We start from the raw sequence: 14,966 nt of genomic DNA on the forward strand, positions 1-14,966 counted from the left end.
TTTTTGCTTTGTTGCTTTAGTGTATTCCTTTGTTTTTCTTGTTTGCAATTTGGATGTTGAGATGATTTTTCCATGATATGTTTGAACCTGATGCAGAACTCACTCTAACTATAAAATGAAATACCTGGTCAGTATATTGTGGTGCTATCAAATCTATACATATAATGTAATGTTGTTATAATTACAGCTGTTTTGTGATTCGTACGGATAGTTACCTGTAAGTTGTCGGTGGCCAGACTGGGGATAACTAAGCAGCACTGGCAGTTTCAGGAATTCCACCCTGCCTCCAGCAATCATCAGATATAGAAGATATAATACTTGATCCCTTTATGCCCATCTCATGGTGATGGGGCTCCCCTGAGAACAAGAGCAGTATGATCAGGTTTTATCATAAGTTTGTCCTGTGTTATTCACTTTTCCCGCAGTGACAGTTTCTTTTACATAAATAGAATTTTCTGAAGGGATAAATTATACATATTACATATAAAACATATACACTTTATGAAAGGATGTGGACACCCCTCCTAATTATTGAGTTTAGGTATTTCAGCCACATCCATTGCTAACAGGTGTATAAAATCAAGCACATAGTCGACCATCTCCCTAGACAGACATTGGCATTATGTCTCCCTTTTCCTCTTCATCTATCTTTGTTCTCTTTATCTCCCAACCCTTTCTCTTTACCTCTCCCTGTTTGTCCACTTTTTCTTTACCGCTACCTTTTGTCACTTCCTCTCCCATTTTCTTTAATCTATCCTCCTTTTCTTTAATCTCTCCATTTTCATTATCTTTCCTCCTGTTGCATTTTATATAATCTCTCTTATCTATTTCTCCCCTTTCTGATGTTCCTTGACCAGCCCAAAGAGGTAAGGAATCTGGCCCAGTATTTTGAGGTGGATATTCAGGTAAGGTGAGCGCTTTAGATGTTGGGGAATATGATTAATGCTATTTGATTTGACCAACTAGCAAATGGATAGCAACATGGGGTTCCAATAAAAACTAGCTTCCCATACCGGGAGTCGAACCCGGGCCGCCTGGGTGAAAACCAGGAATCCTAACCGCTAGACCATATGGGATACATGTCTACACCCCTGCGCACACCACATGGGATTGTGTATGTGACGGAGCATCCACAGATCCTATAGGAGGTGAACCTTTTTATTTTAAAATACAGTTGTAATGCCTGTCAGTCCGCGGCTGCAGTTGATGAGTTCCTGTTCCAATGATCTTTGTGAGATGCGTCAGAGTTATAGTTTCTTTGGATCTTCCCAGATAAAGTGGTCCTTTTGCTGACCACGGAATTCGCACCTAAAGTCCACTCTTCACTCTGTAGGATCAACCTACCATTTTTTTTTCCCGTCTCACAAAAGTAAAGAGCATTCCTTCGAGCCGGAATCGAACCAGCGACCTAAGGATGTCTGATTGTTTTCTACAGTCCTCCGCTCTACCAGCTGAGCTATCGAAGGTCATGATTTGGTGCGCTGTCCATGCTGACTGTACCTGGAGCAGCCCCTCCCTCACCAACATGGTATGCATTGTGTTACAAGCTACAGCAAGTTGAAGGGTTAACATTGCAAACGGCTTGAAACTTACTGAATAGACTCGGATGTGTAAAAAAAAAAAATAAACGCTGCGTTGGCCGGGAAACGAACTCGGGTCAACTGCTTGGAAGGCAGCTATGCTCACCACTATACCACCAACGCTGGACAGAGAGATAGGCTTTAAACCAGAGATGGGAAGGTCTGTGGAAAAAAAAAAACGAAAAAAACCCCCAAAAAACATGAGAAAAAAAACCATTTTCCTCCCGTTTTTTTCCAAAGCCATTTTTTGTTTGTGGGAAATGATGTCATATCCCGGCGCTCAGACTCAGCAGCACTCAGAGGATGCTCACTCTCTATGGAGGTTGCGTAACGTTTTCTTTAATTTCATAAAAATGAACCCTGCTGATGATGTCCTGGGAAAGGCTGGGTTTTGAGACCCTTGAGTTTTAAGATAATGTGAGTTAGATCCAGTCTGATATACAACGAAGGTAAAAGAAGTGTGGAACCAGTTTTCACAGAGCCCGATAGATCTGCTACATGGGTGGTTTTAGGAGTTCTGCATATGTAGATGTTATTGTGTCATTTTGCAGCCTTTAGCAGAATTTATTTTTATGTGGAATATGGAATGTTTCATCAGAACATTTAGAAATCTGGCCGAATTTCAGGAAATGTTAAAAATTGTCATCTTCTGCCTTGGTCAGATCCTGTGCTCTGGCCTGGCTTCTTTCTACACTTAAGCTTCTTTAGCGTAGCGGTTAGAGCGTTTGCCTCACGTGAGAAAGGTCCCCGGTTCGAAACTGGGTAGAAACGTTTCTTTTCATTATTCCCATTTAACATACAGAACCGATGACTTCATCACCAAAGAGGGCAATCTGCTCCTCAGTTTTGTACCAGAAGGTGGTGCTGTTGCCCTAGGTCTTGGCCTAGTCAAGAAAATGGTGGTCAATCTACTGATGTCTTTCTTTCAGGTAAATGACTGGTGCTTCACATACTTTTTGCTTTGTTGCTTTAGTGTGTTTTTCTTGTTTGCAATTTGGATGTTGAGATGATTTTTCCATGATATGTTTGAACCTGATGCAGAACTCACTCTAACTATAAAATGAAATACCTGGTCAGTATATTGTGGTGCTATCAAATCTATACATATAATGTAATGTTGTTATAATTACAGCTGTTTTGTGATTCGTACGGATAGTTACCTGTAAGTTGTCGGTGGCCAGACTGGGGATAACTAAGCAGCACTGGCAGTTTCAGGAATTCCACCCTGCCTCCAGCAATCATCAGATATAGAAGATATAATACTTGATCCCTTTATGCCCATCTCATGGTGATGGGGCTGCCCTGAGAACAAGAGCAGTATGATCAGGTTTTATCATAAGTTTGTCCTGTGTTATTCACTTTTCCCGCAGTGACAGTTTCTTTTACATAAATAGAATTTTCTGAAGGGATAAATTATACATATTACATATAAAACATATACACTTTATGAAAGGATGTGGACACCCCTCCTAATTATTGAGTTTAGGTATTTCAGCCACATCCATTGCTAACAGGTGTATAAAATCAAGCACATAGTCGACCATCTCCCTAGACAGACATTGGCATTATGTCTCCCTTTTCCTCTTCATCTATCTTTGTTCTCTTTATCTCCCAACCCTTTCTCTTTACCTCTCCCTGTTTGTCCACTTTTTCTTTACCGCTACCTTTTGTCACTTCCTCTCCCATTTTCTTTAATCTATCCTCCTTTTCTTTAATCTCTCCATTTTCATTATCTTTCCTCCTGTTGCATTTTATATAATCTCTCTTATCTATTTCTCCCCTTTCTGATGTTCCTTGACCAGCCCAAAGAGGTAAGGAATCTGGCCCAGTATTTTGAGGTTGATATTCAGGTAAGGTGAGCGCTTTAGATGTTGGGGATTATGATGAATGCTATTTGATTTGACCAACTAGCAAATGGATAGCAACATGGGGTTCCAATAAAAACTAGCTTCCCATACCGGGAGTCGAACCCGGGCCGCCTGGGTGAAAAACAGGAATCCTAACCGCTAGACCATATGGGATACATGTCTACACCCCTGCGCACACCACATGGGATGGTGTATGTGACGGAGCATCCACAGATCCTATAGGAGGTGAACCTTTTTATTTTAAAATACAGTTGTAATGCCTGTCAGTCCGCGGCTGCAGTTGATGAGTTCCTGTTCCAATGATCTTTGTGAGATGCGTCAGAGTTATAGTTTCTTTGGATCTTCCCAGATAAAGTGGTCCTTTTGCTGACCACGGAATTCGCACCTAAAGTCCACTCTTCACTCTGTAGGATCAACCTACCATTTTTTTTCCCGTCTCACAAAAATAAAGAGCATTCCTTCGAGCCGGAATCGAACCAGCGACCTAAGGATGTCTGATTGTTTTCTACAGTCCTCCGCTCTACCAGCTGAGCTATCGAAGGTCATGATTTGGTGCGCTGTCCATGCTGACTGTACCTGGAGCAGCCCCTCCCTCACCAACATGGTATGCATTGTGTTACAAGCTACAGCAAGTTGAAGGGTTAACATTGCAAACGGCTTGAAACTTACTGAATAGACTCGGATGTGTAAAAAAAAAAATAAACGCTGCGTTGGCCGGGAATCGAACCCGGGTCAACTGCTTGGAAGGCAGCTATGCTCACCACTATACCACCAACGCTGGACGGAGAGATAGGCTTTAAACCAGAGATGGGAAGGTCTGCGGAAAAAAAAAAACGAAAAAAAACCCCCAAAAAAACATGAGAAAAAAAACCATTTTCCTCCCGTTTTTTTCCAAAGCCATTTTTTGTTTGTGGGAAATGATGTCATATCCCAGCGCTCAGACTCAGCAGCACTCAGAGGATGCTCACTCTCTATGGAGGTTGCGTAACGTTTTCTTTAATTTCATAAAAATGAACCCTGCTGATGATGTCCTGGGAAAGGCTGGGTTTTGAGACCCTTGAGTTTTAAGATAATGTGAGTTAGATCCAGTCTGATATACAACGAAGGTAAAAGAAGTGTGGAACCAGTTTTCACAGAGCCCGATAGATCTGCTACATGGGTGGTTTTAGGAGTTCTGCATATGTAGATGTTATTGTGTCATTTTGCAGCCTTTAGCAGAATTTATTTTTATGTGGAATATGGAATGTTTCATCAGAACATTTAGAAATCTGGCCGAATTTCAGGAAATATTAAAAATTGTCATCTTCTGCCTTGGTCAGATCCTGTGCTCTGGCCTGGCTTCTTTCTACACTTAAGCTTCTTTAGCGTAGCGGTTAGAGCGTTTGCCTCATGTGAGAACGGTCCCCGGTTCGACACTGGGTAGAAACGCTTCTTTTCATTATTCCCATTTAACCTACAGAACCGATGACTTCATCACCAAAGAGGGCAATCTGCTCCTCAGTTTTGTACCAGAAGGTGGTGCTGTTGCCCTAGGTCTTGGCCTAGTCAAGAAAATGGAGGTCAATCTACTGATGTCTTTCTTTCAGGTAAATGACTGGTGCTTCACATACTTTTTGCTTTGTTGCTTTAGTGTATTCCTTTGTTTTTCTTGTTTGCAATTTGGATGTTGAGATGATTTTTCCATGATATGTTTGAACCTGATGCAGAACTCACTCTAACTATAAAATGAAATACCTGGTCAGTATATTGTGGTGCTATCAAATCTATACATATAATGTAATGTTGTTATAATTACAGCTGTTTTGTGATTCGTACGGATAGTTACCTGTAAGTTGTCGGTGGCCAGACTGGGGATAACTAAGCAGCACTGGCAGTTTCAGGAATTCCACCCTGCCTCCAGCAATCATCAGATATAGAAGATATAATACTTGATCCCTTTATGCCCATCTCATGGTGATGGGGCTGCCCTGAGAACAAGAGCAGTATGATCAGGTTTTATCATAAGTTTGTCCTGTGTTATTCACTTTTCCCGCAGTGACAGTTTCTTTTACATAAATAGAATTTTCTGAAGGGATAAATTATACATATTACATATAAAACATATACACTTTATGAAAGGATGTGGACACCCCTCCTAATTATTGAGTTTAGGTATTTCAGCCACATCCATTGCTAACAGGTGTATAAAATCAAGCACATAGTCGACCATCTCCCTAGACAGACATTGGCATTATGTCTCCCTTTTCCTCTTCATCTATCTTTGTTCTCTTTATCTCCCAACCCTTTCTCTTTACCTCTCCCTGTTTGTCCACTTTTTCTTTACCGCTACCTTTTGTCACTTCCTCTCCCATTTTCTTTAATCTATCCTCCTTTTCTTTAATCTCTCCATTTTCATTATCTTTCCTCCTGTTGCATTTTATATAATCTCTCTTATCTATTTCTCCCCTTTCTGATGTTCCTTGACCAGCCCAAAGAGGTAAGGAATCTGGCCCAGTATTTTGAGGTGGATATTCAGGTAAGGTGAGCGCTTTAGATGTTGGGGAATATGATTAATGCTATTTGATTTGACCAACTAGCAAATGGATAGCAACATGGGGTTCCAATAAAAACTAGCTTCCCATACCGGGAGTCGAACCCGGGCCGCCTGGGTGAAAACCAGGAATCCTAACCGCTAGACCATATGGGATACATGTCTACACCCCTGCGCACACCACATGGGATTGTGTATGTGACGGAGCATCCACAGATCCTATAGGAGGTGAACCTTTTTATTTTAAAATACAGTTGTAATGCCTGTCAGTCCGCGGCTGCAGTTGATGAGTTCCTGTTCCAATGATCTTTGTGAGATGCGTCAGAGTTATAGTTTCTTTGGATCTTCCCAGATAAAGTGGTCCTTTTGCTGACCACGGAATTCGCACCTAAAGTCCACTCTTCACTCTGTAGGATCAACCTACCATTTTTTTTCCCGTCTCACAAAAATAAAGAGCATTCCTTCGAGCCGGAATCGAACCAGCGACCTAAGGATGTCTGATTGTTTTCTACAGTCCTCCGCTCTACCAGCTGAGCTATCGAAGGTCATGATTTGGTGCGCTGTCCATGCTGACTGTACCTGGAGCAGCCCCTCCCTCACCAACATGGTATGCATTGTGTTACAAGCTACAGCAAGTTGAAGGGTTAACATTGCAAACGGCTTGAAACTTACTGAATAGACTCGGATGTGTAAAAAAAAAAATAAACGCTGCGTTGGCCGGGAATCGAACCCGGGTCAACTGCTTGGAAGGCAGCTATGCTCACCACTATACCACCAACGCTGGACAGAGAGATAGGCTTTAAACCAGAGATGGGAAGGTCTGCGGAAAAAAAAAAATGAAAAAAACCCCCAAAAAAACATGAGAAAAAAAACCATTTTCCTCCCGTTTTTTTCCAAAGCCATTTTTTGTTTGTGGGAAATGATGTCATATCCCGGCGCTCAGACTCAGCAGCACTCAGAGGATGCTCACTCTCTATGGAGGTTGCGTAACGTTTTCTTTAATTTCATAAAAATGAACCCTGCTGATGATGTCCTGGGAAAGGCTGGGTTTTGAGACCCTTGAGTTTTAAGATAATGTGAGTTAGATCCAGTCTGATATACAACGAAGGTAAAAGAAGTGTGGAACCAGTTTTCACAGAGCCCGATAGATCTGCTACATGGGTGGTTTTAGGAGTTCTGCATATGTAGATGTTATTGTGTCATTTTGCAGCCTTTAGCAGAATTTATTTTTATGTGGAATATGGAATGTTTCATCAGAACATTTAGAAATCTGGCCGAATTTCAGGAAATGTTAAAAATTGTCATCTTCTGCCTTGGTCAGATCCTGTGCTCTGGCCTGGCTTCTTTCTACACTTAAGCTTCTTTAGCGTAGCGGTTAGAGCGTTTGCCTCACGTGAGAAAGGTCCCCGGTTCGAAACTGGGTAGAAACGCTCCTTTTCATTATTCCCATTTAACATACAGAACCGATGACTTCATCACCAAAGAGGGCAGTCTGCTCCTCAGTTTTGTACCAGAAGGTGGTGCTGTTGCCCTAGGTCTTGGCCTAGTCAAGAAAATGGTGGTCAATCTACTGATGTCTTTCTTTCAGTTAAATGACTGGTGCTTCACATACTTTTTGCTTTGTTGCTTTAGTGTATTCCTTTGTTTTTCTTGTTTGCAATTTGGATGTTGAGATGATTTTTCCATGATATGTTTGAACCTGATGCAGAACTCACTCTAACTATAAAATGAAATACCTGGTCAGTATATTGTGGTGCTATCAAATCTATACATATAATGTAATGTTGTTATAATTACAGCTGTTTTGTGATTCGTACGGATAGTTACCTGTAAGTTGTCGGTGGCCAGACTGGGGATAACTAAGCAGCACTGGCAGTTTCAGGAATTCCACCCTGCCTCCAGCAATCATCAGATATAGAATATATAATACTTGATCCCTTTATGCCCATCTCATGGTGATGGGGCTGCCCTGAGAACAAGAGCAGTATGATCAGGTTTTATCATAAGTTTGTCCTGTGTTATTCACTTTTCCCGCAGTGACAGTTTCTTTTACATAAATAGAATTTTCTGAAGGGATAAATTATACATATTACATATAAAACATATTCACTTTATGAAAGGATGTGGACACCCCTCCTAATTATTGAGTTTAGGTATTTCAGCCACATCCATTGCTAACAGGTGTATAAAATCAAGCACATAGTCGACCATCTCCCTAGACAGACATTGGCATTATGTCTCCCTTTTCCTCTTCATCTATCTTTGTTCTCTTTATCTCCCAACCCTTTCTCTTTACCTCTCCCTGTTTGTCCACTTTTTCTTTACCGCTACCTTTTGTCACTTCCTCTCCCATTTTCTTTAATCTATCCTCCTTTTCTTTAATCTCTCCATTTTCATTATCTTTCCTCCTGTTGCATTTTATATAATCTCTCTTATCTATTTCTCCCCTTTCTGATGTTCCTTGACCAGCCCAAAGAGGTAAGGAATCTGGCCCAGTATTTTGAGGTGGATATTCAGGTAAGGTGAGCGCTTTAGATGTTGGGGAATATGATTAATGCTATTTGATTTGACCAACTAGCAAATGGATAGCAACATGGGGTTCCAATAAAAACTAGCTTCCCATACCGGGAGTCGACCCCGGGCCACCTGGGTGAAAACCAGGAATCCTAACCGCTAGACCATATGGGATACATGTCTACACCCCTGCGCACACCACATGGGATTGTGTATGTGACGGAGCATCCACAGATCCTATAGGAGGTGAACCTTTTTATTTTAAAATACAGTTGTAATGCCTGTCAGTCCGCGGCTGCAGTTGATGAGTTCCTGTTCCAATGATCTTTGTGAGATGCGTCAGAGTTATAGTTTCTTTGGATCTTCCCAGATAAAGTGGTCCTTTTGCTGACCACGGAATTCGCACCCAAAGTCCACTCTTCACTCTGTAGGATCAACCTACCATTTTTTTTCCCGTCTCACAAAAATAAAGAGCATTCCTTCGAGCCGGAATCGAACCAGCGACCTAAGGATGTCTGATTGTTTTCTACAGTCCTCCGCTCTACCAGCTGAGCTATCGAAGGTCATGATTTGGTGTGCTGTCCATGCTGACTGTACCTGGAGCAGCCCCTCCCTCACCAACATGGTATGCATTGTGTTACAAGCTACAGCAAGTTGAACGGTTAACATTGCAAACGGCTTGAAACTTACTGAATAGACTCGGATGTGTAAAAAAAAAAATAAACGCTGCGTTGGCCGGGAATCGAACCCAGGTCAACTGCTTGGAAGGCAGCTATGCTCACCACTATACCACCAACGCTGGACAGAGAGATAGGCTTTAAACCAGAGATGGGAAGGTCTGCGGAAAAAAAAACCGAAAAAAAAACCCCAAAAAAACATGAGAAAAAAAACCATTTTCCTCCCGTTTTTTTCCAAAGCCATTTTTTGTTTGTGGGAAATGATGTCATATCCCGGCGCTCAGACTCAGCAGCACTCAGAGGATGCTCACTCTCTATGGAGGTTGCGTAACGTTTTCTTTAATTTCATAAAAATGAACCCTGCTGATGATGTCCTGGGAAAGGCTGGGTTTTGAGACCCTTGAGTTTTAAGATAATGTGAGTTAGATCCAGTCTGATATACAACGAAGGTAAAAGAAGTGTGGAACCAGTTTTCACAGAGCCCAATAGATCTGCTACATGGGTGGTTTTAGGAGTTCTGCATATGTAGATGTTATTGTGTCATTTTGCAGCCTTTAGCAGAATTTATTTTTATGTGGAATATGGAATGTTTCATCAGAACATTTAGAAATCTGGCCGAATTTCAGGAAATGTTAAAAATTGTCATCTTCTGCCTTGGTCAGATCGTGTGCTCTGGCCTGGCTTCTTTCTACACTTAAGCTTCTTTAGCGTAGCGGTTAGAGCGTTTGCCTCACGTGAGAAAGGTCCCCGGTTCGAAACTGGGTAGAAACGCTTCATTTCATTATTCCCATTTAACATACAGAACCGATGACTTCATCACCAAAGAGGGCAATCTGCTCCTCAGTTTTGTACCAGAAGGTGGTGCTGTTGCCCTAGGTCTTGGCCTAGTCAAGAAAATGGTGGTCAATCTACTGATGTCTTTCTTTCAGGTAAATGACTGGTGCTTCACATACTTTTTGCTTTGTTGCTTTAGTGTATTCCTTTGTTTTTCTTGTTTGCAATTTGGATGTTGAGATGATTTTTCCATGATATGTTTGAACCTGATGCAGAACTCACTCTAACTATAAAATGAAATACATGGTCAGTATATTGTGGTGCTATCAAATCTATACATATAATGTAATGTTGTTATAATTACAGCTGTTTTGTGATTCGTACGGATAGTTACCTGTAAGTTGTCGGTGGCCAGACTGGGGATAACTAAGCAGCACTGGCAGTTTCAGGAATTCCACCCTGCCTCCAGCAATCATCAGATATAGAAGATATAATACTTGATCCCTTTATGCCCATCTCATGGTGATGGGGCTGCCCTGAGAACAAGAGCAGTATGATCAGGTTTTATCATAAGTTTGTCCTGTGTTATTCACTTTTCCCGCAGTGACGGTTTCTTTTACATAAATAGAATTTTCTGAAGGGATAAATTATACATATTACATATAAAACATATACACTTTATGAAAGGATGTGGACACCCCTCCTAATTATTGAGTTTAGGTATTTCAGCCACATCCATTGCTAACAGGTGTATAAAATCAAGCACATAGTCGACCATCTCCCTAGACAGACATTGGCATTATGTCTCCCTTTTCCTCTTCATCTATCTTTGTTCTCTTTATCTCCCAACCCTTTCTCTTTACCTCTCCCTGTTTGTCCACTTTTTCTTTACCGCTACCTTTTGTCACTTCCTCTCCCATTTTCTTTAATCTATCCTCCTTTTCTTTAATCTCTCCATTTTCATTATCTTTCCTCCTGTTGCATTTTATATAATCTCTCTTATCTATTTCTCCCCTTTCTGATGTTCCTTGACCAGCCCAAAGAGGTAAGGAATCTGGCCCAGTATTTTGAGGTGGATATTCAGGTAAGGTGAGCGCTTTAGATGTTGGGGAATATGATTAATGCTATTTGATTTGACCAACTAGCAAATGGATAGCAACATGGGGTTCCAATAAAAACTAGCTTCCCATACCGGGAGTCGAACCCGGGCCGCCTGGGTGAAAACCAGGAATCCTAACCGCTAGACCATATGGGATACATGTCTACACCCCTGCGCACACCACATGGGATTGTGTATGTGACGGAGCATCCACAGATCCTATAGGAGGTGAACCTTTTTATTTTAAAATACAGTTGTAATGCCTGTCAGTCCGCGGCTGCAGTTGATGAGTTCCTGTTCCAATGATCTTTGTGAGATGCGTCAGAGTTATAGTTTCTTTGGATCTTCCCAGATAAAGTGGTCCTTTTGCTGACCACGGAATTCGCACCTAAAGTCCACTCTTCACTCTGTAGGATCAACCTACCATTTTTTTTCCCGTCTCACAAAAGTAAAGAGCATTCCTTCGAGCCGGAATCGAACCAGCGACCTAAGGATGTCTGATTGTTTTCTACAGTCCTCCGCTCTACCAGCTGAGCTATCGAAGGTCATGATTTGGTGCGCTGTCCATGCTGACTGTACCTGGAGCAGCCCCTCCCTCACCAACATGGTATGCATTGTGTTACAAGCTACAGCAAGTTGAAGGGTTAACATTGCAAACGGCTTGAAACTTACTGAATAGACTCGGATGTGTAAAAAAAAAATTAAACGCTGCGTTGGCCGGGAATCGAACCCGGGTCAACTGCTTGGAAGGCAGCTATGCTCACCACTATACCACCAACGCTGGACAGAGAGATAGGCTTTAAACCAGAGATGGGAAGGTCTGCGGAAAAAAAAAAACGAAAAAAAACCCCCAAAAAAACATGAGAAAAAAAACCATTTTCCTCCCGTTTTTTTCCAAAGCCATTTTTTGTTTGTGGGAAATGATGTCATATCCCGGCGCTCAGACTCAGCAGCACTCAGAGGATGCTCACTCTCTATGGAGGTTGCGTAACGTTTTCTTTAATTTCATAAAAATGAACCCTGCTGATGATGTCCTGGGAAAGGCTGGGTTTTGAGACCCTTGAGTTTTAAGATAATGTGAGTTAGATCCAGTCTGATATACAACGAAGGTAAAAGAAGTGTGGAACCAGTTTTCACAGAGCCCGATAGATCTGCTACATGGGTGGTTTTAGGAGTTCTGCATATGTAGATGTTATTGTGTCATTTTGCAGCCTTTAGCAGAATTTATTTTTATGTGGAATATGGAATGTTTCATCAGAACATTTAGAAATCTGGCCGAATTTCAGGAAATGTTAAAAATTGTCATCTTCTGCCTTGGTCAGATCCTGTGCTCTGGCCTGGCTTCTTTCTACACTTAAGCTTCTTTAGCGTAGTGGTTAGAGCGTTTGCCTCACGTGAGAAAGGTCCCCGGTTTGAAACTGGGTAGAAACGCTTCTTTTCATTATTCCCATTTAACATACAGAACCGATGACTTCATCACCAAAGAGGGCAATCTGCTTCTCAGTTTTGTACCAGAAGGTGGTGCTGTTGCCCTAGGTCTTGGCCTAGTCAAGAAAATGGTGGTCAATCTACTGATGTCTTTCTTTCAGGTAAATGACTGGTGCTTCACATACTTTTTGCTTTGTTGCTTTAGTGTATTCCTTTGTTTTTCTTGTTTGCAATTTGGATGTTGAGATGATTTTTCCATGATATGTTTGAACCTGATGCAGAACTCACTCTAACTATAAAATGAAATACCTGGTCAGTATATTGTGGTGCTATCAAATCTATACATATAATGTAATGTTGTTATAATTACAGCTGTTTTGTGATTCGTACGGATAGTTACCTGTAAGTTGTCGGTGGCCAGACTGGGGATAACTAAGCAGCACTGGCAGTTTCAGGAATTCCACCCTGCCTCCAGCAATCATCAGATATAGAAGATATAATACTTGATCCCTTTATGCCCATCTCATGGTGATGGGGCTGCCCTGAGAACAAGAGCAGTATGATCAGGTTTTATCATAAGTTTGTCCTGTGTTATTCACTTTTCCCGCAGTGACAGTTTCTTTTACATAAATAGAATTTTCTGAAGGGATAAATTATACATATTACATATAAAACATATACACTTTATGAAAGGATGTGGACACCCCTCCTAATTATTGAGTTTAGGTATTTCAGCCACATCCATTGCTAACAGGTGTATAAAATCAAGCACATAGTCGACCATCTCCCTAGACAGACATTGGCATTATGTCTCCCTTTTCCTCTTCATCTATCTTTGTTCTCTTTATCTCCCAACCCTTTCTCTTTACCTCTCCCTGTTTGTCCACTTTTTCTTTACCGCTACCTTTTTGTCACTTCCTCTCCCATTTTCTTTAATCTATCCTCCTTTTCTTTAATCTCTCCATTTTCATTATCTTTCCTCCTGTTGCATTTTATATAATCTCTCTTATCTATTTCTCCCCTTTCTGATGTTCCTTGACCAGCCCAAAGAGGTAAGGAATCTGGCCCAGTATTTTGAGGTGGATATTCAGGTAAGGTGAGCGCTTTAGATGTTGGGGAATATGATTAATGCTATTTGATTTGACCAACTAGCAAATGGATAGCAACATGGGGTTCCAATAAAAACTAGCTTCCCATACCGGGAGTCGAACCCGGGCGGCCTGGGTGAAAACCAGGAATCCTAACCGCTAGACCATACGGGATACATGTCTACACTCCTGCGCACACCACATGGGATTGTGTATGTGACGGAGCATCCACAGATCCTATAGGAGGTGAACCTTTTTATTTTAAAATACAGTTGTAATGCCTGTCAGTCCGCGGCTGCAGTTGATGAGTTCCTGTTCCAATGATCTTTGTGAGATGCGTCAGAGTTATAGTTTCTTTGGATCTTCCCAGATAAAGTGGTCCTTTTGCTGACCACGGAATTCGCACCTAAAGTCCACTCTTCACTCTGTAGGATCAACCTACCATTTTTTTTCCCATCTCACAAAAATAAAGAGCATTCCTTCGAGCCGGAATCGAACCAGCGACCTAAGGATGTCTGATTGTTTTCTACAGTCCTCCGCTCTACCAGCTGAGCTATCGAAGGTCATGATTTGGTGCGCTGTCCATGCTGACTGTACCTGGAGCAGCCCCTCCCTCACCAACATGGTATGCATTGTGTTACAAGCTACAGCAAGTTGAAGGGTTAACATTGCAAACGGCTTGAAACTTACTGAATAGACTCGGATGTGTAAAAAAAAAAATAAACGCTGCGTTGGCCGGGAATCGAACCCGGGTTAACTGCTTGGAAGGCAGCTATGCTCACCACTATACCACCAACGCTGGACAGAGAGATTTGCTTTAAACCAGAGATGGGAAGGTCTGCGGAAAAAAAAAAACGAAAAAAAACCCCCAAAAAAACATGAGAAAAAAAACCATTTTCCTCCCGTTTTTTTCCAAAGCCATTTTTTGTTTGTGGGAAATGATGTCATATCCCGGCGCTCAGACTCAGCAGCACTCAGAGGATGCTCACTCTCTATGGAGGTTGCGTAACGTTTTCTTTAATTTCATAAAAATGAACCCTGCTGATGATGTCCTGGGAAAGGCTGGGTTTTGAGACCCTTGAGTTTTAAGATAATGTGAGTTAGATCCAGTCTGATATACAACGAAGGTAAAAGAAGTGTGGAACCAGTTTTCACAGAGCCCGATAGATCTGCTACATGGGTGGTTTTAGGAGTTCTGCATATGTAGATGTTATTGTGTCATTTTGCAGCCTTTAGCAGAATTTATTTTTATGTGGAATATGGAATGTTTCATCAGAACATTTAGAAATCTGGCCGAATTTCAGGAAATGTTAAAAATTGTCATCTTCTGCCTTGGTCAGATCCTGTGCTCTGGCCTGGCTTCTTTCTACACTTAAGCTTCTTTAGCGTAGCGGTTAGAGCGTTTGCC

At 41.6% G+C, this 14,966-nt stretch overlaps 18 non-coding genes across 18 annotated transcripts; all 18 read right to left on the reverse strand.

Annotated features, from left to right (window-relative positions):
• Positions 1 to 1,004: 1,004 nt before the first annotated feature.
• Positions 1,005 to 1,076, reverse strand: TRNAE-UUC (transfer RNA glutamic acid (anticodon UUC)). The gene has a single exon. It is a non-coding gene; the product is annotated as a tRNA-Glu (tRNA).
• Positions 1,077 to 1,380: 304 nt separating this feature from the next.
• TRNAY-GUA (transfer RNA tyrosine (anticodon GUA)) lies at positions 1,381 to 1,466 on the reverse strand. The gene is given in 2 exon segments: positions 1,381 to 1,416; positions 1,430 to 1,466. It is a non-coding gene; the product is annotated as a tRNA-Tyr (tRNA).
• Positions 1,467 to 1,631: 165 nt separating this feature from the next.
• TRNAG-UCC (transfer RNA glycine (anticodon UCC)) lies at positions 1,632 to 1,703 on the reverse strand. The gene has a single exon. It is a non-coding gene; the product is annotated as a tRNA-Gly (tRNA).
• Positions 1,704 to 3,529: 1,826 nt separating this feature from the next.
• Positions 3,530 to 3,601, reverse strand: TRNAE-UUC (transfer RNA glutamic acid (anticodon UUC)). Its single transcript has one exon. It is a non-coding gene; the product is annotated as a tRNA-Glu (tRNA).
• Positions 3,602 to 3,904: 303 nt separating this feature from the next.
• TRNAY-GUA (transfer RNA tyrosine (anticodon GUA)) lies at positions 3,905 to 3,990 on the reverse strand. Its single transcript is given in 2 exon segments — positions 3,905 to 3,940; positions 3,954 to 3,990. It is a non-coding gene; the product is annotated as a tRNA-Tyr (tRNA).
• A 164-nt stretch (positions 3,991 to 4,154) lies between these two features.
• Positions 4,155 to 4,226, reverse strand: TRNAG-UCC (transfer RNA glycine (anticodon UCC)). Its single transcript has one exon. It is a non-coding gene; the product is annotated as a tRNA-Gly (tRNA).
• A 1,836-nt stretch (positions 4,227 to 6,062) lies between these two features.
• TRNAE-UUC (transfer RNA glutamic acid (anticodon UUC)) lies at positions 6,063 to 6,134 on the reverse strand. Its single transcript has one exon. It is a non-coding gene; the product is annotated as a tRNA-Glu (tRNA).
• Positions 6,135 to 6,437: 303 nt separating this feature from the next.
• Positions 6,438 to 6,523, reverse strand: TRNAY-GUA (transfer RNA tyrosine (anticodon GUA)). Its single transcript is given in 2 exon segments — positions 6,438 to 6,473; positions 6,487 to 6,523. It is a non-coding gene; the product is annotated as a tRNA-Tyr (tRNA).
• A 164-nt stretch (positions 6,524 to 6,687) lies between these two features.
• TRNAG-UCC (transfer RNA glycine (anticodon UCC)) lies at positions 6,688 to 6,759 on the reverse strand. The gene has a single exon. It is a non-coding gene; the product is annotated as a tRNA-Gly (tRNA).
• Positions 6,760 to 8,594: 1,835 nt separating this feature from the next.
• On the reverse strand, positions 8,595 to 8,666 carry TRNAE-UUC (transfer RNA glutamic acid (anticodon UUC)). The gene has a single exon. It is a non-coding gene; the product is annotated as a tRNA-Glu (tRNA).
• A 303-nt stretch (positions 8,667 to 8,969) lies between these two features.
• TRNAY-GUA (transfer RNA tyrosine (anticodon GUA)) lies at positions 8,970 to 9,055 on the reverse strand. The gene is given in 2 exon segments: positions 8,970 to 9,005; positions 9,019 to 9,055. It is a non-coding gene; the product is annotated as a tRNA-Tyr (tRNA).
• A 164-nt stretch (positions 9,056 to 9,219) lies between these two features.
• On the reverse strand, positions 9,220 to 9,291 carry TRNAG-UCC (transfer RNA glycine (anticodon UCC)). The gene has a single exon. It is a non-coding gene; the product is annotated as a tRNA-Gly (tRNA).
• Positions 9,292 to 11,126: 1,835 nt separating this feature from the next.
• On the reverse strand, positions 11,127 to 11,198 carry TRNAE-UUC (transfer RNA glutamic acid (anticodon UUC)). The gene has a single exon. It is a non-coding gene; the product is annotated as a tRNA-Glu (tRNA).
• A 303-nt stretch (positions 11,199 to 11,501) lies between these two features.
• TRNAY-GUA (transfer RNA tyrosine (anticodon GUA)) lies at positions 11,502 to 11,587 on the reverse strand. The gene is given in 2 exon segments: positions 11,502 to 11,537; positions 11,551 to 11,587. It is a non-coding gene; the product is annotated as a tRNA-Tyr (tRNA).
• Positions 11,588 to 11,751: 164 nt separating this feature from the next.
• TRNAG-UCC (transfer RNA glycine (anticodon UCC)) lies at positions 11,752 to 11,823 on the reverse strand. The gene has a single exon. It is a non-coding gene; the product is annotated as a tRNA-Gly (tRNA).
• Positions 11,824 to 13,660: 1,837 nt separating this feature from the next.
• On the reverse strand, positions 13,661 to 13,732 carry TRNAE-UUC (transfer RNA glutamic acid (anticodon UUC)). The gene has a single exon. It is a non-coding gene; the product is annotated as a tRNA-Glu (tRNA).
• Positions 13,733 to 14,035: 303 nt separating this feature from the next.
• TRNAY-GUA (transfer RNA tyrosine (anticodon GUA)) lies at positions 14,036 to 14,121 on the reverse strand. Its single transcript is given in 2 exon segments — positions 14,036 to 14,071; positions 14,085 to 14,121. It is a non-coding gene; the product is annotated as a tRNA-Tyr (tRNA).
• Positions 14,122 to 14,285: 164 nt separating this feature from the next.
• Positions 14,286 to 14,357, reverse strand: TRNAG-UCC (transfer RNA glycine (anticodon UCC)). Its single transcript has one exon. It is a non-coding gene; the product is annotated as a tRNA-Gly (tRNA).
• Positions 14,358 to 14,966: the final 609 nt, after the last annotated feature.

The sequence above is a fragment of the Spea bombifrons genome, chromosome 3 (assembly GCF_027358695.1).
Source record: "Spea bombifrons isolate aSpeBom1 chromosome 3, aSpeBom1.2.pri, whole genome shotgun sequence".
Taxonomy (NCBI): Eukaryota; Metazoa; Chordata; class Amphibia; order Anura; family Pelobatidae; genus Spea; species Spea bombifrons.